The sequence below is a fragment of the Pristis pectinata genome, chromosome 7 (assembly GCF_009764475.1).
Source record: "Pristis pectinata isolate sPriPec2 chromosome 7, sPriPec2.1.pri, whole genome shotgun sequence".
NCBI classification, from domain to species: Eukaryota; Metazoa; Chordata; class Chondrichthyes; order Rhinopristiformes; family Pristidae; genus Pristis; species Pristis pectinata.
The window spans coordinates 16,245,283-16,272,359 of record NC_067411.1 but is presented as its reverse complement, the minus strand read 5'-3'; positions in this window follow the sequence as shown (position 1 = coordinate 16,272,359).

Genomic DNA, 27,077 nt, shown 5'->3' with positions numbered 1-27,077 from the left:
CAGCATGAACTGAATTGGCCAAAGTGATCTACGACGTTGTATGGAAATGTGGAAGATAATATGAAATAATTTTTGTTGAATAAATCACAAGATTAAAAGCACTGCTTGTAATTAACTTTACAATCATTTTACTGAAAGTGAAATTAAAACAGGCATGAACTTCAGATGATGCTACAAGTTGAAATAAACCTTCAAAGAGCTCTGTAAAATTCATTAAAAATCTGAAGAAGTTTGAAAATGCATTGAAGAGAACAACACGACTCTTCAAAAATGACCTTTTCAAGGCAGGTGAATGATTTGAGAGCAATAATTAAGACTTAGAAAACTTGTTAGCACCTCATTCAACAAGACTTGTTTCAATGGCTTAACAGTGGAAATAGTGCATAAAAAGTCAAAGTTTACACCCAGTCATTGATTCTGCATTGATTGCACCCACCAAGACTGCAATATTATGTCCTGTAAAAGGAGTGGAGTATCACTGACAGCAACTTAGGGCTTTTTCTGTTCAGATGTCAGAAAGCTACTGTCAGCTCATCAGAGCAGCAATGACAGCAATGATATTTCACGCCATTGCAAACAACGATTCAAGACCACGGCCTTACATCTGAACAGATTTAAGCTCAGTGCACGAGCAAACAAAATATCATTTCCACTGTCCACATACGTAAAAGAAGTGACTGCTGTAATGGTCATCATGTTAGTGGCTAACCTATTTAAAATTAGCAGGTTACTGTTGCCATAACAACTGTAAAATAAAGGGCTTTTTATTAAAATGGAAGTAATCCTTTTATAAATTTCACATGAAGCTTAATGTTTCTGACAGTGGCCTCAAAATGCAACAGTGTCTGACCAATTCGACTGAACGATCAGAGCCTGTGTTAATTTAATTATCTTGATTTTCCTGAGACCTGCTGGTAGTTCAGATGGGAACATGGAGGTCTCAATCTCAGGGAACTGTGAGGAAGGTAGTAATAGATTCCAAGAGAATATAGACAGGCTGGTGGAAAGAGTGGAGATATGCAAAAGAAAATTAATGCATAAGGAGTAACATTGGTTAGGAAAATGCTTTATAATTGAGAGACCAAAGTTTTTATGGGGTTGCAAGTATAGAGAGTTCTGGGGGAATATGTGCATAAATCATTGAACACAGCAGGTTAGGTTTAAGAAAGATGTATACAGGATCCTAAAAATAGAGGCATACAGGACAGAAAGAATGAAGTCACAATGAATCTTCACAAAACATTGATTCAACCATATGTGAGTGTTATGTTCAGTTCTGAATAGCACACTTCAGGAAAGATGCAAAAGCCTTAAAGAGGCTGCAGAGGAGATTTACTAAAATAAATGATTTTTAGTCATGTGCACAGATGTGAAGGATAACATTTCTTGGAACAAAGGAGGTTGAGAGGGATTGAGGTATTTAAGTCATTATGGGTCCGGACAAAGTAGATGGAGAGATTGTTCCCAGTGGTGGAACGATGAAGAACTGCACATATAGGACAAAGGTGATTGGCAGAAGTAAAAAGAATTAAACAACTGACTCTTTCCTCAACTGATTGAGTCATAGAGTCATACAGCATGGAAACGAGCCCTTCAGCCCAACAGGTCCATGCTGACCAAGATTCCCATTTGAGCTAGTCCCACTTGCCTGCATTTGACCCATATTCCTCTAGACCTTTCCGACCATGTACCTGTCCAAGTACTGTTTAAATGTTGTTAACATACCTGCCTCAACCACTTCCTCTGGCAGCTCATTCCATATATTGACCAACCTCTGGGTGAAAAAGTTTCCCCTCAGGCTCCTATTAAATCTCTCCCCTCTCACCTTAAACCTTTGCCCTCTAGTTCTTGATTCCCCAACACTGGGAAGAAGATTGAGTGCATTGACCCTATCTATGCCCCTCATGTTTTTAGGTTGTTTTTATAAATGGTTTAGACATTTTCCTGCTTGGCCACAGGGGAGTGATATTTGAATGGGCATGAAACAAAATGTGTCAAGGGAGCTTGAATGGTAAATACTGTGCAAAACTATTCAGAAAACATAACTTACTACCAAAGTTGAAGTGTGAACTTTGATCTATTTCGGAGAAGACCTGCCCTTCAGAAGCAAGTGGCAATGGAAAGGAGCACTATGCAGCTTCAGTAGATGATGGTATATCACACCATCAGGGTCAATGTCTGGGCCAGGGACCTTTGTCGTCAGAAGCTTCCACCAAAAGTAAATTTTTTCGGGAGATGGATGACATCTGGACTGGTACTGAAGATTCCACCCATTGGCTCAGTGCTGGTTAATCCGAACAGCATCTCAGGAAGGACTGGTTTCTTTAACTAATTCTGGAGAAGGCTTTCAGCCTCTTCTAAAAGCCTCCTCCTCTACTGGAGGCTCTTCCATTGGTTATTTGATGTCAATCATGTGTTACTTAGCCAATTTGACATCATTGGTCTTGCGTCTTCAGTGCCTAAGCCCATAGTTTACTGAAACTTGCCACGGGTGAGCAGAGGTGACAATCTCCTTTTGAAGTCTACATTAAGATAAATACTTTGGGATTACATGTTAGAATTTCCAACCCCACCCAGCTTCTATCCCACTGTTATAAGACTATTATACAATGAGATGGACTCTGACCTCATAATCTACCTTGTTGTGACTTTGCACCTTATTGCATTGCACTGCACTTCCTCTGTAGCTGTGACACTTTACTCTGTACTGTCATTGTTTTTACCTGTACTACCTCAATGCACTCTGTACTAACTCAATGTAACTGCACTGTGCAATGAATTGACCTGTACAATCGGTATGCAAGACAGGTTTTTCACTGTACCTCGGAAAAAGTGACAATAATAAACCAATACTGATACCAATGATGAGACAAGGCTTGGCTGTGATATTCACATGACAAATCATCTGCCAGCACTCAATACTTGAACTTACACCCAAAGAAATGTGCTGAGTGAGTTATCAGTGTGCTGTCCTCCATTTCAATTTAGATTTCATCATGTGTTTCCCTTTACAGAACAGAAAAACTGAAAGAAATATAAAAGCATTCGCTTAATAGATCTTAAAGCCACAAGATGACAATCAAGCTGACTTTTGACATCACAGTGAAAAAAGAAGCCCACTACTTTAAAATAAAGGTAACAGGCAGGGAGGACAACAACTCAGTGTGAATAACACCTGCATCAATTGTGGCTGTTGCTGTCTAATCTTTTGATTACACTTTATCGATCAGTGAGAGCCACTTTTTCTCTACACCCAAGGGAAATCTCCCACCTTAAAGCAATGGCATTGTGGTTCAGATCTTTCCTTTTTGCTTCTGTCTCACACCAGCAAAGGGGATTGCTTGGTGATCTCATGAAATATTCCCAATGAATTTATTCTGAAGGCAAATGGACGATAATGGTGTTGTGAACTTCTTTTCACCCTCCTGTCCAGTGAAGCTTGACTAAGGCAACAAGCGACAAGTAAACACCTGACAGCACCTGACAGCTATTAGCAGATGCAGCCTTTCCTCACAGGTAAGCCAAGCAGTTGCACATTACATTTACATTTAATTAGTGATAAATCAAATCTTGCGGGAATATCAGCAAGTTGACCAGCTTCTGAGCAGGGAAGACAGTTATTTCCACAGTATTCATTTTAATGAAAAGTCACACTCAGAACATTATTAAGCCTGAAATTATTTCTTCCTTGTTACTCAGGATAAGGATGTGACCCAACAGGAAAAGTCAAACCAATGTAATTTTTTTTTCAAAGCTGAATCTTTGTGTTTCTGTGGATGAAGAAGTGAATCAATTTTTTTGGCAAAATTAGCAATGCCCATCACACGACAATCTCCTTCATGACAACACAACAAAGTAAATATCTGTGGTGCAAGGGACCAGCCTGATAGGCCATTCCACATTGCTCAGCTCCTGTTATTGCACTGTTCTGAATCAAACCTGCATGAATCACATTGGTTTACTTGACATTTCTGGGGTTTTATGATTTGTACTTCAATTTGCCAATGCTTTCTCAGGTCATTGAATTCATTGAGTCATACAGCATGGAAATGGGCCCTTCAGCCGACCAAGATTCCCATTTTAAGCCAGTCCCATTTGCCCTCGTTTGGCCCACACCCCTCTGAACCTTTCCTATCCGTGTACCTGTCCAAGTACCTTTTAAATGTTGTTAATGTACCTGCCTCAACCACTTTCTCTGGCAGCTCATTCCATATATTGAACACCGTCTGGATGAAAAAGTTGCCCCTCAGGTTCCTATTAAATCCCTCCAATATTTAAATAGTGGCTCTATTGGTATTGGTATTGGTTTATTATCGTCACTTGTGCCGAGGTCCAGTGAAAAGCTTGTCTTACAAACTGATTGTACAGGTCAATTCATTACACAGTGCAGTTACATTGAGTCAGTACAGAGTGCATTGATGTAGTACAGGTAAAAACAGTAACAGTACAGAGTAAAGTGTCACAGCTACAGAGAAAGTGCAGTGCAATAAGGTGCAAGGTCACAACAAGGTAGATCGTGAGGTCGGAGTCCATCTCATTGTATAAGGGAACCATTCAATAGTCTTATCACAGTGGGGTAGAAGCTGTCCTTAAGTCTGGTGGTACGTGCCTTCAGGCTCCTGTATCTCCTACCTGATGGAAGAGGAGAGAAGAGAGAATGTCTCGGGTGGGTGGGGTCTTTGATTATTTCAATATTTAAATGGCAATGCTGCCTTCTTTATCCCAAATTTCCTTTTAACCTGAGTTAAATGAGGAAGCTTTGCAGAATGGCACTTAGAGAAAGCATAAGTGTTAACAAGACAACCGACCAGGTTGGTAAATCAGCAATGTAACACCAAATTGTCCATCAATGCACTACCAGCTGTAGGTCAATTTGTAGCATTTAAATCTGTGAGTCATGAGTGTGTGGGCAAACTCTTTGTCCAGAAATGAAACCACAAAATCCGTGGTGATATTCAAGGACAGAACTGAGGGGGTAACACAATGTCAGAGTTGTCACCTTTTGGATGCAAACTTCTTGTCTGTAAAGTGTTTTAGGGCAGACTTTGGGCTGTGCAAGAAGTATTGGTAAACTCCATAGGACACTTGAAGCTTCTAACAGCAAGGAACACCATCACATGTTCTTATGCCTGATGCTAAATCCATTGTGTTGTTTAAATATTATTCATAAATATACCGCATCATGGCACGATCATTGCTATTGCCTGACAGCTCCAGGAACAGGAGCTTGATGCTGACCCTGGGCATTACCTGTGTGGAGTTTATGTGTGCAGTCTGTGACTGTGTGGGTTTCCTTCGATGTTCTGTTTTGTCCTGCAACCAAAATCGTGCTGGAGTTGATTGCTGTAAATTACCCAGTTGGCAGTTTAATGGCAAAATGAATTAAAGGGTATTTAGCTGGCATGTGTGAGAGAGAATAAATTACAGGTGTACAGGGAAATAAGAAAGGGAATATTACTGATGGAAATGCTCACCCTGGAGTTGACATGAATCCAGTGGGCTGACTTATCCCACTCTGTATCGAGAGACAATAATATTTTAATTATACGATTTTCTCGGATGGACCTGACAAACATCATGGAGCTTCTAAGGTAGAGCAAAGGAGCCCTAACTGATATCTTGGACATTACACTGAACCGGAATCAGATTATCTGAGTATTATCAAATTGCTGCTCATGGAAGTTTGCTGTGTAGCCAAATCTCTTCATATAGCAACAAAACTTGAAAAGTAATTATCTTAATTGGCAAGAGAGGTTTGTATGCAAACAATGCAAAAGCAAGTTTGATTTGGCATGTATATGAATCAGAAATGAAACTCTGCAAAAAATCAGCAATTGTTTTCCAAACAGTTTACATACTTGCATTCCATTATTGCTCTCCCCTGCTATTCTGGTTGCAGACAGTAGCTGTATATCATTGTTAAATATTTTAGGATGCCATAAGAATTTTTGTGTTCTTCATTAATGACTTGTCTACTGCTGAGAATTAATTTGACACAACTTTAGACTGTTAATTACCAACAAATTGCATGCTGTCATGCTGCATTGTTGTTGGTGATTATCATTCAGACAATATGGATCTTCATTTCCTTGCCTTGACTGCAAATTGACAAATAGGCAAAGCTACCCATGTTCATTTTCCCTGTCACTATCCAAAAACATAACCAGAGCCATCACACCTATGATGAACTTCAAAGAAATTTTCAGTTCATCACATCCATAAACTGTCAATCCAAGTAAAGGTTAAATTACTATCTACACAGCAGTATCTGAGCTCGCCAGCAGGGATGAGTATTCAGGTCAATTCAGGTCCTTTTATTCTGACCTGGCGTTCAAAATTGAGTCACTCTGAAGCAAAAGTTGAAAGACTGGGGCAGTGATGCACAAGAATTGACATGACATGCTTTTACCCATGCTCATTCATAGGGGTGAAACACAGCACAGTTTTGAAAGTCACACCCTTTTTCCTTTGGTGCAAACAATCATTAACACCGCAGTATTAACACCACTGGAAAGACACTGGTCTGTCACCCACACTGCAGTTGCACTTATCTTTTGCAAATCAAAGTAGACAAGGATCTTGAGGTTTCGGTACCACAGGTGTCTCCCAATGGTTGAGGTCCCAAAAGAATGAAATTAGCATGAGTAAGAAAGTAGTTCTGGAAATATGCATGGCATTGAAAGTTGATACCTCTCCAAAGCTTGATGACCTGCATCTCAGAGCACTAAAGTTGTGGAAATTGTGGATACATTGGTTGTCATTTTTCAGAACTTTATAGATTATGGAACAGTTCCTGCAGGTTGGAGAATGTTCAATGTAACCTCACTATTTAAAACAAATAAGGAAGACAGAAAAGAAGAAACCAAAGACTGGTTCGCTTAACATCAGTATTGGGGGAAATTTCAGAGGTTATTATAAATAATGAGATTACGGGACATGAATAAAACATCAAAGGGATTAGACAGAAATGAAGAAAGTTAAAAAAAAACTGCAGATGCTGGAAATCTGAAATAAAAATCGAAAATATTCAGCAAGTCAGGCAGCATCAGTGGATTTAAACAACAGTGTTAACAAATGTTTCAGAACAAATGCAGGGTCTTTGAATGAAAGTTTTTGTTAACTCTGTTTCTCTTTCCACAGATGTCTGACTTGCTGAATGTTTCCAGCACTTTCTATTTTCATTTTATACAAAGTTAAATTTCTGAAAGTAAAGTTGTGTTTGACAAACCTGCTAGATTTTTTGAGAATGCAACTGGAATAGTAGATAAGGAAGAACTTGTAGATGTAACACACTTGCATTTGTCCCACATAAAAGATTAATGTGTTAAATTAGAGCATATTGTATAGGAGATAATGCACTGGCTTGGAAAATTGGTTGACAGACAAGAGAGAGTAGGAATAAATGGGTCTTTTGTGGGGTGGCAGACAATTACTAATGGAATAGAGCAGAAATGTGTACTTGGGTCTCAGCTATTGATAATATATTAATGAGGTGGGTGAGGGAAACAAATGTAATGTTTCAAGATGTGTTGATGACACCTACATTGCAGATGCAATGAAGCTTCAAGGTGATTTAGGCAGATTGAACAAGTGGGCACAAACAACGCAAATGTGAAGTTATCCACTTTGATAAAGAAAAGAGAAAGATGGCATATTAATTAAATGATTGGGAAAAGTTGATGTACAAAGAGATTTGGATTCCTTGTCACTGAATGTGAACATTCAGGTGCAGTAAACAATTAAGGAAGCAGATGATATATTGGCCTTCATATTAAGAGCATTTGAATACAGTAGCAAAGGTGTCATTGTTACAATTATACAAGGCCTTGGAGAGACCACAACTGGAATATTGTATGCTGTTTTGATCTTCTTACCTAAGAAAGGATATACTTGTAGCAATGGTTCACCAGATTGATTCTTAGGATGGAGGGAATGCTGCATGAGGAGAGAGTAGGTCAACTGGATTTATACTCAGAAGAACGAGAGGGGACTTAATTGAAAAGTACAATATTCTGACAGGGCCAGATGGACTGGATGTAGGAAGGATGCTTCGCCTGGCTAGAGAGCTCAGAAAGAGGGGCCTAAACCTTAGGATAATAGCCTCAGAAGTTTAGGATTGTGATGAGTGGTAACACTATGGAATTCACTACTGCAGAGAGCTGTAGAAGCCAACTCATTGAATATATTTAAGAAAGAGATAGATAAGTTTCCAGGCGCGAAAAGACATCAAGCGGTTTGGAGAAAGAGGAATTTGGTATTGAAATGGATGATCAGGCACAATCATATTCAATAGTGGAACAGACTCAAGAGGCTGAAGACTCCTTTCTTGCTCCTGTTTTTTTTATGTTTCTATGACACTCAAATGACGTCTCTGCCAAAATAGGCATGTCACTTCAGCATGCAACGTCTTCCGAGTGGATCACATAAACAAAGCAGGAATCTTCCCTCACTGTTCCCATAGACCAACAAACACATTGAAAGTATCCAAAAGGATAATCTACATTGTGATGGATGCTATATTTACATAGAGTTACTTCAGATATATAGCACAGAAATAGGCCATTTGGCCTGACAGATTGCTGTTAGCCTTTATGGCCTATATCAGCCCTCTGTATCTAACTCCTTAAACACAATCTTCTGTTCTTTTCTTCCTAATATGTTTCTTCAGACTTCTCTTCAATGTGCCTAAGCTATTTAATTAAACTACTCTTTGTAATTGCACATTCAACAACATTAATATTCTGGTTTTCCAGAATTCCCTACAGGATGAGGGAAGTTGCAATGAAATATTTATAGCTACTAACCTTTGAATTTCCAGCAAATAGAGACATTTCCTCCACTTTTAAACCCCTTAATCATTGACCTCTTCAGGTCCCCTATTTGTCTTCACTTTTCTAGAGATAAAACCCTGAGCCTGCTTCTATCTCTCGTGAAAATGTTAACCTTAATATGGTATCATCCTGCAATTTTTTAAGCATTTTCTTCAATGGTGGTATTTCCTTAAAATGAAATGGAGACCTGAATTGTGCACTGTGCTATAAGGCTCTGTATATGTTTTAACATGTCTTCTCTGTTTGAAGACTGCAACCCCAAAATCTGTTTTTCTTTGATTAAGACCTTTTAACCTGACTCTCCTCTTTGAGTGATTTGGTTATCTGTTCCTGAGAATCTCTTGGTTCCTTTATTAACTTTAAATTCTTAACATGCAAGTAATATGTGGTATCTACACATACTACCAGAATATATGAAGTAACAATATTTCTAAGTTGAAATTAATTTACCAATTAAATGGCTGTTCTATAGGTCATTAACGTATTATTGAATTTTATCACAATCTCCCCTTGTAATAACTGCATTCTCAAATCTAGTGCAGTGCATACATTTAGAAAGGTGGTTGTTGTAACATTCTGCAGAACAACTCAACTGTGTAAAAAAACAACAGGCTTCAATAAAACGGGATTGACCCAAACAGATCAAACATAGGAATTGTAAATTTGGAATTTGTTTCAAAACTCCACTCTGATATTTGTGGTTCAGTATGCATTTTGGTGAGGGGGATCTTAAATGACAGGTTGCTTTTTTACCAAGGAAACAGCTTCTTTATATTATAGCATATATATCACTTCTATCAAAGTGGCAACAATACATTAAACATAGCACTAGCAGCCGGAATAACTAAACATATAACTTTAAAGATGTTTGGCCATGATGAGGGGTCAATTTTTTTAAGGTGCCTGTTTGTCAATATTGAAATTATCTATGACACCAACTTGCCTCAATCTTGTCTTGTGCCAGAGATAATTCAGAAACCTTTGACTTGCTTTTATAATCTGCTTTTGGATAGAAACACCTCGGTAAAAGCTTGAGCTGACCTGATTCATAAGGAGGATCCAGTGGAGTTCTGTCACATTAACTATGTCTCTACAATCTGTCAAAATCATGAGTTGTACTCAAAGGAAGGTAAATCCATGCTGTATGTGGATAATCCCAGACATTCTCTCTTCTCCCCCTTCCCATCGGGCAGAAGATTCAAAAGCCAGAAAGCACGTACCACCAGGCTCAAGCACAGCTTCTGTCCTGCTGTTTATAAGACTATTGAACAGTCACCTAATACAATAAGATGGATTCTTGACCTCACGATCTATGTTATGACCTTGCACTTTATTGTCTGCCTGCACTACACTTTCTCAGTAATCTGTCGCACTTTATTCTGCATTCTGTTGTTGTTTTCCCTTGTACTACCTTAATGCACTAATGTGATGAAATGATCTGTATGGATGGCATGCAAAACAAAGTTTTTCACTGTACCTCGGTACATATGACAATAATAAACCAATTTACCAATTTACCAATTTACGTACTTCCACAGAAATCAATCTCAAAAGAAAAAATGAGAGCAGGTAACATTCTGTTTTTTTAGCACCCAACACTGAACACCTGGTAGATTTTTGGATCATAGGGTAAAGTACCTTCTTGTCCCATGGGAAGTAGAGGATCATAGTCCATGGACATAGGCCCTTCAGCCCATTGACTCCATGCCAACAATCAAGTACCCATTCACTCCAATTGTACATTAATTCCATTTTACTTTCCCTGGCACCAGAGGCCAGGATTGAACCTGGACTGCTGGAGTTGTGAGACAATAGCTCTACTGACCACACCATTTCACCACGAGTGGACGGACAGACCATCAACAGCAGGTTCACCACCAAGTCACATGCCACCTGACTTGACAATTACAAACAATCAGAAATTTTGCCCTGCCCACTTCAATAAATAAATTTATGCTATTCATGGATATCAGGGGATTGGACCATCTGCCAAGAGCACCCTGAACTAAAGAGGTGGAATTCTGTCAAAAATGTAGATCATCAGCCTGTTGGAAGATTCTTTCACAGAGAACCTCTGTGCAGAAAGGAAACTCGAGCTCTTTATCTGTTCTGAGAGTTGACCATACCACCATCCCCCAACCACCCGTACATTTGCAATATCTTACTCCCTAATCTCACTGTAACATATGGGATATTCGTTCTGTTGGTTTGTGGGCAATAATTATTGCTTCAATGCTGTCACTCCTTTGTGTCACAAGACTAAATGCTCAGAACATTTCAGAAGCATTTGGTGTTCAGTAAAGCCACAGAAGAATCCTGTCACAGTAAGTTTTCTTTTCATTAATATAGTATCTTTGTCAATAGTTTGAATTTTCCAGTATCTCATGTTGTGAATAAGAGACATGTTGAGACACTCACTAATTGTGGCAGGACTGAGTTTTTAGATTCAAAATCAATCTCCACCCACTGGTCTCCAGAAGCAGCTGGATGCCTGATGTTCAACGTGCAGATAAAGCCTGGCAGCTACAACCTCTGGGCCTTGCAATGGCACCCACATTCAAGTTGCTATTCACATCCCTTTGGCCCTACTCCCAAACAAGACCCATTAACACATGAGTTAAAATGAGCCTTTAGAAGGGGTAAAAGCTTTTTTTCTTCCATTCTGCTCAGTCACAGAAAGAGCTGAAGGAGACCATTTGGCCCATTGAGTCAGTACCAGCTCCATGCAAGAACAATGTAGCTCATCCCACTTGCTGCCTTCTCCCCAGAACCTTGCAAATTATTACCATTACCATGTATACTGTTACACGTAAGCTACTTACTCTGTCAGCGTCATGTCAACAAGGAATTTTATTGCACCCTGGTGTTTTTGACAATAAACTAATCTAATCTAGCCTAGGTTCTTTCCTTTCAGATCGTTGCCCTTCTCCTTTTGAATGCCATGGTAGAACCTGCCTCCAATACTCCCCCTGAACAATTCATTCCAGATCCTAACCACTCACTGTATAAAAATCTTCCCTCATGTCACTTTTGGCTCTTTGACCAATCACCTGCATTTTATTTCCATTGGTTCTCAACCTTTCGACCAAAGGGACCTCATAGTGTCTGTTTCCCTTATCTAGGCAGCTTCTGATTTTAAGGACCTGGATGTGGTCAGGTATGCGGAGCCAGCTCTGCTTCTGAAGTATAATCCCGTTTGAACCAAATTTCAGAAGTAGAGATCAACACACACACGCTACTATATTTTGCACAGGAGGAAGGATTAAGGTGAAAATATAGTTCTGAGTATAATATTGTTTCAGCAATGCCACAATACTCAATGAATTATCTGTGAAGAAACAAATATTTTCAAGTGTTGGAGACTGAGAGAATACATCAACCTCTATGTAACTGGATGCGGAGTCCATAAATCCTCAGAATGATAGAGGGATTGCAAGACAAAACCCACTTCAATCTCAGACTGTGCAGAATGGTGGGGGATGGTTCGGACAAGGCTTGCCATGGAGGACTTACAAACAAACTTAAAAAGAATATTTGTCGTGATTCACGGGATTGTTGTGGCAGAAGAGATAAGGATTAATCAGAAAATTATTTGATAATCTGGAGTCTATGATAAAAGCTGAAGGTGTGCAGAGTGGAATATAATGGGGCAAACCTCTCACCCGGACATCAATGCTTATTGCTGACATCAATGGTCTATCCAACTGTCCCTGCAGAAGCTTCAGTTCCAGCACTGGGCATTGGTCTGAGCAGGTGAAAGTATCTTTTGCCCTGCCCCATCTGCTGTTCTGACAGATTCCTAATGGAGCCCAAAGGGACATCATGAGCTTTCACATGATTCCCAGCTCTCAGACTCGGAAATCTACCTGCTGAGCCCGTGCTAGTTTAATGTGGTGCAAGCACAGCACTCTCCATTGAAGTGAATGAGAGACATCGGCTCCTCAGAAAAAAAGTAAGTGGAGTTGTTCATCATTATTAATTTATCTTCAATGCTTTTTTTTGGTGTGTGTGTTTTCAATGTGATTCTATATGTTACTGAATGTTTATGAATGTCATGGTGTTCATAAACATTCAATGGCCCTGATAACTGTGATGCTTTTGTCAGCCTGTGACTCAAGGGTGAGAGCCTCACTGGATGCCAAAGCCATTCTGTGAGAGCAGCCAGATCTCTGTGCTCCACTGTGCTGCATTGTGTTCAGCCACTGTAAGCTTGGAGCGGGACTGCCAGCGGGAGATTGCAACAGGGAGCATGTTGGAATAATCTACATGAACCAGGAGCAGGTGGCCTGTGATTTCGCTGCAAAAGAGAAAAAACAAATTGGTCCACACAGATTTAAGAAATAGGCCTGTGTCTGACTATTCTGATCTCTGAAGAATCACATGAAGGACAAATGAAACAAATGCAATTGATCAGATTTAAACCAGCTTTAAAAAAATCATTTGATATACAACCATAAACCAAATAAAGAAGAAACAATTGCACAAAGAGTTAAAGAAAATGTGGTATGGGTGAGAGAGAATTTTATGTTCATCAACTTGGTCAGCTACTTAATGGAAGTCATGAATTCTGCAGATGCTCTTAGACTCATTTCCTTGCCATCTACTTTTATTAGGCCAACCAGTAAAGTGAGAAAGGCACAAATATGCCTTAAAAATACTTCCAGTAAAGTTAAAGCCAAATATTGGTTTTGCTGGATTGCTTTAAGCTGTCCTTTGCCAGCAATGATTTTCCCCTGACTCCTTCTCTCTTTCTCGGTTAAGGATTTGGAATCCTCTCTTGATTAAAATATAGGTGGACTCTAGAGCTCTGTATGGTCTGCATTCCGCCCATTCAGCAGACACCCAATCACACACTAATGATTATTCACAGCCCAAGTGTGACTCATTGCACCAATAAACATTTTAGAAACATTGATTTGGATGTAAATTCAGTCACATATGCTGACAATTAATTGGATCCAATGGTGTTGAATGCTTACAGCTTTTCATCATGTCATCCACCACTACATTATATATTGTAATGAAATAATCCTTGAATTTTTACAACTTCTGCTTCAGAAGTGGGGCCAGTGGAGTGAAATACATCACCTTAGTGTTGTCAGATCATTCCCGACGGCTTTTAACAAAGTAATACAATCCTACCAAAGATAGGTGAGTATATACTAAAGTACTGGTCCCTGATCTTTCACAATTATGCTATAAACGTGTTCTATTTTTGCCTAGCTATGTAGAATAGCCCATAAGTTTCCACCCTATGGCCAATTTGCAGAAATCATCCCAAATGAACGCCCATTTAAGCCCAAATTAACCTACCTGTATGTCTTTGGAATGTGGGAGGAAACCGGAGCACCCGGAAGAAACCCACACAGACACGGGAGAACGTACAAAACTCCTTACAGACAGCAACGGGAATTGAACCCTGATCGCTGGCACTGTAATAGCGTCGCGCTAACCACTACGCTACCGTGCCGCCTTGGGCCGGAAGGGTCTGTTACCACGCTGTAAATAAAAAAAACAATTCCCCAATACTACTTATGAAGCAATGTCCCAGCACATAAAGTAACACTGCTTTACTGCTACAATGTTTCAAAAAGAAACATCAATACCATTTAATCTTCTATTTTCTCTGTTTTCCCTGAATAGCACAGATTTTGTTTTAATCATTACCATGGCAAACATGTTATGAAATCTCTCAGAAATAATAGACTTGAAAATGAAATACCTTTTTTGTCACTGGGAATCTATAAATCATATTTCCCCATGGACACCCTGCAATATCTGATATTTGATATCTGACACAGTGCATTAAAGCAAACAATTTTTGGGTGTTTCCTTAAATATGCTTTGACCTTTCTTTCTTCAATTCTAAATATTTTACCTGGCCCCACAAATGCTGTCTTTGGCACTATTTCTACGTTTTTGCAAACATTTGAAAATATGCCTTGGTTTATACTTTCTGTTCTAATTTAGTTATTAAAATTTGTGCCATCACTCAGAAGACCAGCACTTTTTGCTCATCACTAGTTGGTCAGTGGTGATGTGGGTGCTCTCACAGTGCTATTTGGGGAAGAGAGTTAGATAAGATATCTTTATTAGTCACATGTACATTGAAACACACAGTGAAATACTTCTTCTAGCGTAGAGAGTTCTGGGGGCAGCCCGCAAGTGTCGCCACACTTCCGGCGCCAACATAGCACGACCATAACTTCCTAACCTGTACGTCTTTGGAATGTGGGAGGAAACCGGAGCACCCGGAGGAAACCCACGCAGACACGGGGAGTACATACAAACTCCTTAAGGACACTGTCCGGATTTGAACCCGGGTCGCTGGCGCTGTAAAGCATTACGCTAACCGCTACACTATTGGACTCACCGTCGATGAAGGACTGGTGATATATTTCCAAGTCAGGATGGCTTGTGATTTGGAGGGGAATCTGCAGGTGGTGACCTCCCCATCCACCTTCTGCTCTTGTCCTTCTTGCAAGTACAGACTGCAAATTTTAGAGGTGCTGGTAAAGCAGCCTGGACAAATAACTACAGTGCATTTTGTAGATGGCTCATACTTCAGCCTCAGTGGCGGAAGGAGTGAACGTTTAGGCCAAGGTACAGCGTGGAAATCAAGGGGACTGCATTGATTGAATGGCCTTGCACAATATTAGTGTTGTTGGAGCTGTATTCATTGAAGCAAGTGGACAATACTCCATTATGCTCCTGATGTGCCTGGATTTTGGAACAAAGGCTGACCATTTAGCCTGAGAGTATACAGAGTTCAATTAACCATTCCCTGAGACATAGACTGAGGAAAGGAACAGCCCAGAAGATCCAGAGGAGAACCATGCATGATAATAGATAGGCGAGGCAAGTGTTAATGTCAAGAAAATTTCTAAACAGAGCTTAAAAATTTCTATTTACCTTTTACAAGAAATCATTTCTCAGGCGCCTCGCATATTTACTTATTTAATTAGAAAGGATGTACTAAGGTAACAATGACTATATGAATCTTTTATTAAAAACATTTTATACTTTCTTTCAAAGGCATCTGAATGTTTCTTTGTAAGCCATGTGGACTAAGGCAAAAAATATACAGACTGTTACAAACTTGTTAATGTCAATGTCACTCAGTGCATCTGCTAAAATGCATAAAGGCAGTGGAACAGCAATGTTCAAATCCTGCTTATGGAATTATTTAAGTAACAAATGGATTTTTTTTCTTCTCCACAGAGCTATTAGTGGGAATTGAATACTTCAAAAGATTCAAAAGAATATATACAATGTGGAGGTAGAACGGTTGGAATTAGCAGTGTATAAAAGGGGGCTGAGAATAAGGTGGGTGGGTAAAGTGAAGGCTCAAAGCATGAAGGCATTGGACTGGGAGCCAAGAAGCTAAATATTATAGAAATTCAATGAAACCAGGCTGGAGACAATCTGGGATACACAGATACACATTTTAATTGGCCCAGGTTCAAGGTATTAGACAAGGTCCAGAAGTGACCAGATCTAAAATTATATGCTGGAGCACAGAGAGAGTTAATGGCACCAGTGAGGGGCAGAACATCAGGCTGTTGGCAGGAGGCACCAAAGAGGTGTAAATTTCAAAAAAACTTGGACAAAAGAATAGAAGGAACAGAAGGATAAGGCCATCCAGCCCTTTGAGTCTACTCCACAGAATTAGAATCAGATTTATTATCACTGACATATGATGTAAAATTTGATGTTTTGTCGCAGCAGAACAGTGCAAAGACATAAAAAATCTATAAATTACAAACATAAATAAATAGTGCAAAAAAAAATAATGAGGTTGTGTTCATGGGTTCAGGGATTGTTCAGAAATCTGATGGCAGAGGGGAAGAAGCTGAATTGTTGAGCTTGGGTCTTCAGGCTCCTGTACCTCCTCCCTGATGGGAGTAACGAGAAGAGGATATGTCCTGGATGGTGAGGGGTCCTTAATGATGGATGCCGCCTTCTTGAGGCACGGCCTCTTGAAGATGTCCTCAATGGTGAGGAGGTTGTGCCCGTGATGGAGCTGGCTGAGTCTACGCTCCTCTGCAGCCTCTTGTGATCCTGTGCATTGAAGGCTCCATACCAGGACATGATGCAACCAGTTAGAATGTTCTCCGCTGTACATCTATAGAAATTTGTCAGTCTTTGGTGATACACCAAATCACATAGAACATCGAACATGGAACAGTACAGCGCAGAACAGGCCCTTCGGCCCACAATGTTGTGCCGACATAGCTAATCCCTCCTACCTACAGATTGCCCTATCCCTCCATTTTCCTCTCATTCATGTACCCATCTAAGCCTCTCTTAAAAAGCCCCCAGTGAATTTGCTTCCACCACCTTATCAGGAAACGCATTCCAGGCATCCGCCACTCTCTGAGTAAAAAACATACCCCTCATGTCTGTTCTGAACCTACCCCCTCTCACCTTAAATGCATGGCCTCCTCATCTCCTCAAACTCCCAATGAAGTAGAGCCACTGGTGTGCTTTCATGTTCATGTCCATGGCTGATCTACCTCAGCACATTTTCCTGCACTATGCTGTGTCCCTGATGCCTTTAATATCCAGAAATTTATCAAATGCTGTGTTGAATGATTCAATTATTGAGCCTCCATAAGCCCTCCAGGTCAGATAATTTAAAAGATTTACTTCCTTCTCAGTGAAGAAATTTCTCCTCGGCTCTACCCTAAAAGGCATGCTCCTTGTTCTGAGACAGTGATTCCTGGTTCTAAGACTCCTCAGTCAGAGGAAACGTTTTCCCTGTGCACACACTCTTGAGGCCTGTGAGGGTTTTTTTTAAGTTACAATGAGACCGTTTCATTTTGTTCAAAACTCTCAAGAATACAAGCCTGGTCTACTCGATCTCTCCTCAGAAGGCAAAACTGCCATCCCAGAAATTTGTCCAATGAACCTTTGCTGCAGTTCTTTTATTGCAAGTATATCCTCTTTGAAGCAAGGAGACTCAAACTGTACACAGTACTCCAGTTACAGATTCACCAAGGCCCTATTTAATTACAGTAAAATTTATCGTATTCAAATTTTCTTATAACAAAGACTTATGTATAATTTGCCTTCCTGAATGTCTATTCCCCCACATGTTAGTTTTCAGTGATGCGTTTGAGGTCACATGGATCCCTTTGGACATCAACATTACCCAATCTATCCTCATTTAAAAGCTACAATACTTTTCTATTTTGTACACAGATGTGGATGGCCTCACATAGAACATAAAATAGAACATAGAACAATTACAGCACAATTCAGGCCCTTTGGCCCACAAAGCTGTGCCGAACATGTCCCTACCCTAGAAATTACTAGGCTTACCCATAGCCCTCTAGTTTACTCAGCTCCATGTACCTATCTAACAGTCTCTTGAAAGACCCTATCGTATCAGCCTCCACCACCGTTTCCGGCAGCCCATTCCACGCACTCACCACTCTCTGAGTAAAAAACTTACCCCTGACATCTCCTCTATATCTACTCCCCAGCACCTTAAACCTATGTCCTCTTGTGGCCACCAATTCAGCCCTGGGGAAAAGCCTCTGACTATCTACCCTATCAATACCTCTCATCACCTTATACACCTCAATCAGGTCCCCACTCATCCTCCATCTCTCCAAGGAGAAAAGGCCGAGTTCCCTCAACCTGCTTTCATAAGGCATGCTCCGCATTGCAGGCAGCATCCTTGTAAATCTCCTCTGCACCCTCTCTATAGCTTCCACATCTTTCCTGTAGTGAGGCGACCAGAACTGAGCACAATACTCCAAGTGGGGTCTGATCAGGGACCTTTATAGCTGCAACAATACCTCACAGCTCCAAAATTCAATTCCCCGATTGATGAAGGACAATACACCATATGCCTTCTTAACCACAGAGTCAACCTGCGCAGCTGCTTTGAGTGTCCTATGGACTCGGGCCCCAAGATTCCTCTGATCCTCTTGCCAAGAGTCCTATCATTAAGACTATATTCCGCCAACATATTTGACCTAACAAAATGAACCACTTCACACTTATCTGGGTTGAACTGCATCTGCCACTTCTCAGCCCAACTCTGCATCCTATCTATGTCCCTCTGTAACCTCTGACAGCCCTCCAAACTATCCACAACACCCCCAACCTTCGTGTCATCCGCAAACTTACTAAACCACCCCTCCACTTCCTCATCCAGGTCGTTTATAAAAATCACAAATAGTAAGGGTCCCAGTACAGATCCCTGGGGTACACCACTGGTCACCGACCTCCACTCAGAATACGACCCTTCAACAACCACTCTTTGGCTTCTGTGGGTGAGCCAGTTCTGGATCCACACTGCAATGTCCCCTTGGAATTTTTCCACATTTCAGGTGGTGTGCCCACGGGAATAGGTGTAATTAAATACTTGGGTGCAGTCAGGAATGAACACAGGTAAACATAGCACCTCAATGTGACAGAGCAAGTAAGCATTTTCTGTTGTATCAATTGCCCATTCTCCTGTCTCAGATATTTATCCTCCTGAATGCTTCTGCCAAATTGGAGGAATAGCTGGCTGTCTTCCTGTAAGAGTTCTCAATAAAACTCAGAGCTTTCTAAATTGCATTAATCTTTTATGTGACCTCCAGTAAAGCTCTTTCAAACAGGACGAGCTGGTCTGAAGATCTTTACACATCCTGCCCTTGTTACCTCGCTATTCCTATTAATAATTACAACAGAGAGTCAGCAGCGCACGCATAGGTCAGTTTAAATGCTGGAGGGGTTTAATTTTGACTGGCTTGTTGTCATTTTCACTGCTTGAGAGTCGCTACACCTTAAAGTGCTCCTGTTAAAGGCCGTTACTGGCAAAAAACAATTAACATGCATCACCATAGTTACAGAGAAGACTGAAACTCTTGAACCCAGAACTTGGCCTCTTGATGCCAGGAAGCTTGAGAGCATGTGACAAAGGAAAGCATCTGTTCAAATCCACAGCTTGTCAATGTGATACTTAGTTCTTTATTCCTGTTATCTCTGGATTGTCACTTTACCATGAAATAGGGCATAGCCTGCCTCCAAATATCTTTGGCATTTTTTTTGTTGCCGTTTCGGATGTGAGGGAAAGGGGAGGGAGAAAGGTCTCAAGAGCTGCACACATTGTTCATCATGATGACACTAAGCCTAAGTGAGACAAAAGTGGTTCTAACATGCTCTGCTTTGTGGTTGCCTTGGCGAACATTTCCATCTCATTTCTTGGCAGTGTAATTCTTCATGGAAAACATGGAACTTTCGCAAGAATGACTTGTATTCATAAGGTGGTATTCACTGCCCTTTTCAGGATATCCCAAAATGCTTTAAATCCTATAATGTATTTGTAAGTGCAGTCACTGCTGCAATAAAGAAAAGCTTTGGAGGGGTGGGATGGCAGAGGGATTAACATTTTAACAATTTGAAAATGCATCAGGGTGACCTGATGGAAGTATATAAAATTATGAGAGGCATAGAGAGGGCAGATAGTCAAAATCTTTCTTCCCAGGGTGGAAATGTCAAATATTCGAGGGCACAGCTTCGAGGTGAGAGGGGGAAGATTTAAAGGAATGGTGTGAGACAAGTTTTTTTTATATACAGAGAGTGGTAGGTGCCTGGAATGCACTGCCAAGGGATGTGGTGAAAGATACAATAGCAACGTTTAAGAGGCACTTAGGCAGGCATATGAACAGGCAGGGAATGGAGGGAGAGACATTGTGTAGACAAATAGGATTATTTAATTTGGCATTATGGTCAGCACAGACATGGTGGGCTGAAGGGCCTGTTCCTGTGCTGTACTGTTCTGTGTTCTATGTTCGGTGTCACCATGTCCACACCAAGTCTGAACTCCCCATTACTTTCAGCCCAATGTGGAGTGAGGTAGGAGTAAGTTTTCTCCAGGGGCAAAACCAATATTTACATATTTTAATAAGATTGTGCATCACAAATTTTTTTGACAATTGTTTAGATTTTACAGGTGGGCCAGGTAGAGAACGAGAGAACTGACAAATAGTACGAACAGGTAATTAAGTCGCTGTGGTCATGAGTCAGAACACCCTGGACTCAAGGCTAACTGTCTTCTAAACAAACAAGTACTGCCTGTCCATGACCAAACTACCCCTGAACCTACCCCTCCATCACTATAAGAACTTCAGAACTGCCTGACACCTCTGATCTATGATTTCCAAAGCTCTTGGCCACCTATTTCTCCTGCCACACCACTGATCTCTTTAAAATTGTGCTTTACATTAAGCCATAGGGAATTCTAAATCCTTTCCATTTTGTTACCTCCATCTCCTTCCATGTTCATGGGATAAAGCCATACAAGGAAGAACTGGGAGACTGTGAACATAATGCATTGGGGACAAGCACATTTTAAATCAAACTTCGCTGGGTTGAGATTAATTCACTCACACGTACACAAGAAAAGAGGAGCAGAAGTAATCCAGTTGGCTCCTCAAGCCCATCCCGCTGTTTAATATGATCATGGCTTATCTATGCTGGCCTCAACTCCAACTCTGTGCCAGTTCGCCGAAACCCTCAATTCCTCAATCTTTCAAATATTTACCTCCCTCCATCTTAAATACCGAGGTAAACAACCATTGCCGATCCAGTGTCTCTTAAGAACTAAAATGCTCCATCCCAGGCAACGTCCTGGTTAATCTCCTCTGCAAACTCTCCAGTGCTATCACCTCCTTCCCACAGTGTGACGATCTGAACTGCACTCATTATTCCAGTTGTGGCTGAACCAATGTTTTATGAAGTAGTATCATAACCCCCTGCTCTTATTTTCTTAAGCTCCAGCTAATGAAGGAGGGGTGATCTGTTGGAAGTGTATAAAATTATGAGGGTCATAGATAGGGTGGACAAGCAATATCTTTTTCCCATTATTAAGCAATCCAATACCAGAGGGCATGCATTTAATGTGAGAGGGGGTAGGTTCAGAAGAGATGTGAGGGGTAATTTTTTTAATCAGAGAGTGGTGGATGCCTGGAATGCATTGCCCGACAGGGTGGTGGAGGCAAATTCATTGGGGGCTTTTAAGAGGGGCTTGGATGGGCACATGAATGAGAGGAAAATGGAGGGATATGGCCATTCTGTAGGTAAAAGGGATTAGCTATGTCGACACAACATTGTCGGCCAAAGGGCCTGTTCTGTGCTGTACTGTTCTATGTTCTGTTAAGTATCCTGAATGCCGTCTTTACCACCTTATCCACTGTGTTACCATCTTACAGAGTCATAGAATTATACAGCATGAAAACAGGCCCTAAATTCCCCATGGCTTAATAAAGTCCTAACCTATTCAACCTTTCCCTGTAACTCAGGTCCTCGAGTCCTGGCAACATCTGTGTAAAATTTCTCTGCGTTCTTTCAAGCCTATTGATATCTTTCCTGCAGGTAGGTGACCAGAATTGCACACAGTACTCTAAATTCAGCCTCACCAACACCTTACTCAATGCCCTGATTTATGAAGGCCAATGTGCCACCCATTATGACTCTATCTACCTGTGACGCCACTTTCAAGGAACTATGGGTCTGTATTCCCAGGTCCCTCTGTTCTACCACCTCAAAGCCCTACCATTCACTGTGTAAGTCTTACCCTGGTCTGCCCTCCCAAAGTAGCGGTTAGCGTAAAGCTACTACAGCACCAGTGACCCGGGTTCAATTCTGGCCGCTGTCTGTAAGGAGTTTGTACGTTCTCCCCGTGTCTGCGTGGGTTTCCTCCGGGTGCTCCGGGTTCATTCCACATTCCAAAGACGTACGGGTCAGGAAGTTGTGGGCATGCTATGTTGGCGCCAGAAGTGTGGCAACACTTGCACACAAAAGATGCATTTCACTGTGTATTTCGATGTACATGTGACTAATAAAGATCTCTCATATCTCATCTCACTTGTCTGCATTAAATTCCATCTGCCATTTCTCAGCCCATTTTAACAGCTGGACAAGATCACAACACAAGCTTTGACAGCCGTCCTTGCTGTCCATTACGCCCCAACCATGGTGTCATCCACAAATTTGCTGATCCAGTTTACCACATTATTATCTAAATCATTAATATCTACCATTCCTTTGCTCATTTTCCCAGTAGATTTAGATCCTGTTGTTCCCGTAGATATCCTTTATCATAGTCCACCACACCACCAATTTTGATTTCATCCACAAACTTACGAATCATGTCACCTCCATTCTCACCTAAATCATTATATATATGACAATAACAGAGGACACAGCACCAATCCCTGCTGCACACCAGGCCTCCGATCTGAAAAGCAACCCTCCACTACCACCCTCCGACTCCTTCCATCAAACCAATGTTGTATGAAAATGCTCAGATCACCTTGGATCCCATGTGATCTCACCTTCTGAACCAGCCTGCCAGGTGGGACTTTGTCAAAAGCCTTACTAAGGGTAATGTAGACAACGTCTACCGCCCTGCCCTAGTCAATCCTCTTGGTCACCTCTTCAGAAAACACAATCCATGCTGACTCTCCCCAGTCAGCCCTTACCTTTCCAAATGCAGATGAATTCCCTTCAGTAACTTTCCCACCACTGATGTAAGGATCATCAGCCTGTAGTTCTCTGGCTTGTCCTTGCAGCCCTTCTTCAATAAAGCCACAACATTAGCCACCCTCCAGTCTTCTGGTACCTCACGTGTGGGCAAGGAAGAAACAAAAATCTCTGCCAGGGCCCCGGCAATTTGCTCTTTTGCATCCCACATCATCCAAGGATACACTTGGTTTGACTTCAGGGATGTATTCAACTTTATATGCCTCAGGACTTGCAACACCTTCTCTTTTGTAATATCGATATGTTTCAGAACAGTGCAGTTCTCTTCCCTGTATTCCCTAGCTTTCATGACTTTCTCCGTGGTAAATACAAACAAGAAGTATTCATTTAAGACCTCGCCCCATCTCCCATGGCTCCACCCAAAGACAACCACAGTGATCCTTAATGGAACCTCGCCTCTCCTTGGTTACACTTTTGCTTTCAATATACTTATGGAATCTCATAGGATTCTCCTATACCTTATCTGGCAAGGATATCTTATGCCCCTCTCTGCCCTCCTGATTTCCTTCTTGTGTACTCCTGCATCCCTTGTACTCCTCAAGGAATTCTTTTGATCCCAGCTGCCTCCTTCTTTTTCCTGACCAAAGCCTCAGTATCCCTCATCAGCCAGGGTTTCCCAGTCCTGCCAGCCTTGCCTTTCACTCTGACAGAAACATGCTGGCCTGAACTCTCCCTAAATTACTATTAAAAGCCTCCCACTTGCCAGACATCCCCTTACCTCCTAACAGCCTTCCAGTTAACCTCTGCAAGCATCTTCAGGGACTTCCCAATCACAAACACAACCCTTGTCCTTTTCCTTAATGAATACAGCTGAGAAGTATTCACTTAAGGCCTCACCTTTGTTCTCTGGCTCCATACACAAATTACCACTTTGATTCTTAATGGGCCTACTCTTTCCCTGGTTACATTCTTGCCTGTAAAATACATATAAAATGCTTTGGGGTTTTCCTTAATCTTGTCTGCCAGTGATATTTCCCCTCTATACCCTCCTATTTTTTGTAGCCTCCCCTACAGTTAGTAGTCCTGAAGGACCTTCCCTTCTAATCCTATACACAATGACATGTGGCACCAAAAATGATAGATTACAACCTGAGAGGTCCTGTTCTTTAATCTCTGATGATATGTGCTGTAGTTCTAATCTTTCTAATTTGAACTAGACATAATGATGGGAAACACTCAGATCGTCAGACAGCTTCTGTGAGGAGTAAATCATAGGGTTAACTTACCAGATCCATGAACTTCCATCAGAAATGTCAAATATATTAGCTTGAATCATTAAGCTTGAGTTTCTCTCTTCACAGAGCTTTTTTCCTGACTCCTGTGTGTTTCCAGTCTTGTCTGTTTTTATTTCAGACACAGCATCTGGCTTATTTTGCTTTGTGTATTATTAAAGAATGCAGAAGCTTAAGTGTCAGCTCCCACTGGCACTGAAGTATCACAAGAAGTAAAGTCTACATCACTTCAGACAAGCATTAATAACAGGGAAAGTAGGATGACTGCTCAAATGAAGCAACAAATACATTTCATATGCACAATATGTGTGTGCATATGTTTGGAGTGCCTAATTTCTGGGCTTGTTACTCTTCATAAGATTGTTTCAAGGAGAAGGATCTGAATAAATGGCTACTTTAATTAAATTGTCCAAAGACCAAGGCTCTGTGAGCTGGCAAGAACAAAACAAGTAACCTGTACTACCTTTCATCAGATGAGAATTTTCAGTCAGCATGGCAATGAGGTTGTGCTGGTTTCCTTTTAGCATTATTAGTCAGTGGTCCCTGCCTTCAAAATGTGACCTGCATGTGTGCAATGCTGTCATGAAGTCTGGCTGTTATTTGAGGCTGGCATATCATCTGGAGGCTGACTAAACAGCAGCTGAAAAAGGTTCATCAATGCAAATGTTACGATGTTGCTGCACGAGGGCATTTAGTGTCTCTCTCCAGAAGCTGGACTTGCCCTCAAGTTTAATGTTAAAAATTCCTGCATGGCTGACTGCTGAAAGTGCAAAGTTGGACAACAGCAGTAAAGGAAACAATATGTGACCTCAGTAAACAGGGTAAGCAAGAGCACATTCATGCAACCAATTAGACTGAATGGTTGAGAAATGAGCAGGATAACATATGCAAAGGAAGTGTAAATTAGAGTGAGGGAATTCAGTGTCAAATCAAAGAGGAGGAGCAGGAAAAGGTTGGCATAAAAGAGAAAAATAAAGAAGCAGAAAGGAAGAACAGAAAATATAGAATTTAAATCTCCAACAAAAATTACATTTTGGAGGAATGAGTTGCAAGACTCAAAGCTAAAGTTTAGTTAGAAATAAGTTATTTGGCACTAATGAATGCATAATATTAATTGGAAAAACAGATTGAGCTGCAGGGGATTTATCTTTTTGGGGCATTTATTTCTCATTTATGTTGCAGCTTCAGTTTCACACCTTTCAATATATTCCCACAGTGATCCAGTCTGTGAGATGCTGTTTTCAGCAATCTAATGACGGGGCAGCATAACTCAGACAATCTTTAAACTTTTGAGTTTAACTGGATACTAATACCTCATCTGAAGTTGCTACACTGTTTGCACATAATTAATGATGAGTGATGTTATTCTCGCCATTATCTTGACAGCAAAATTAAACTTTCTGCTGTTTCTTTGGTGGTTCTACAGAATTCCTGCCATTTTTACAGGAGAAAATTCACAGAAACCCTTCACAAGTCGATACGATCCATGCCCAGATTCATAAGCAATGACGCATTACATTTTTGAAGTCTTAGATGGAAGTTGCTTGATGCTGAAACAGAACTCAGCAAGAAAGCAGAGGAGAATATTGCACCATTAAAAAAAATGGCAATGATTCACTTCACCCCAATCTGTACAAGTAAGATGAATTTAAATTTTTAAAAAAGGGAACAGAGAGGAATGACACACATTTACAGGTAAAACCACTGATAAATTGAATTAACAAAACACCGCTGCCTAGAAACTCAACCTAGTTGGTAGTGTTAAACCTGTTATATAGTTCTGGCAATGCAGTCGTACTTCTGACATTCACTAACATGAACTTCATTGGAAGCAAAATGGAATGCATAACAATTACCATATAGCATGCTTAGAATTTCTAACCGGAATGAATTTTGATGCATGTATCAAATGACTTGGATTGGCTGCAATGTTTAGTTCTGTTAATAAACCAAAGAGAATACTGTAAGCAGGCAATGTCTGAGCAAGAGGACTGAACACTTGCCTCCAGATACTGCAAGTTCAGCCAAACTGTTCAACTACACTTACAGTACAGGGATGTACCCAACATTGTGGGAAATTACCCAGGTACATCCCATTCACAAAAAGCAGGACACATCCGACCTGGCTACTTCCCACCCAATCAGTTTTCTCTCAATCACCAGCAAAGTAATGGAAGGTGTTGTCAACAGTGCTAGCAAACAGCACTCACTCTCCAATAACCAGATCACTGATGCCAGGTTTAGATTTCACCAGGACTGATCACAACTCATCATAGCTTTGGTCCAAATGGACCGAAGAGCTGAATTCCAGATAGGAAATGAGAGGGACTATCCTTGAGATCAAGTCAGTATTTGAGGGAATGTGGCATGAATGATTCCCAGTCAATGGGGATGAAGGGAGAAACAAGAGTCAGTACAAAGGTTGGAGTCATACCTCATACAAATGAGATAGCTGTTGGAAGTTAATCAT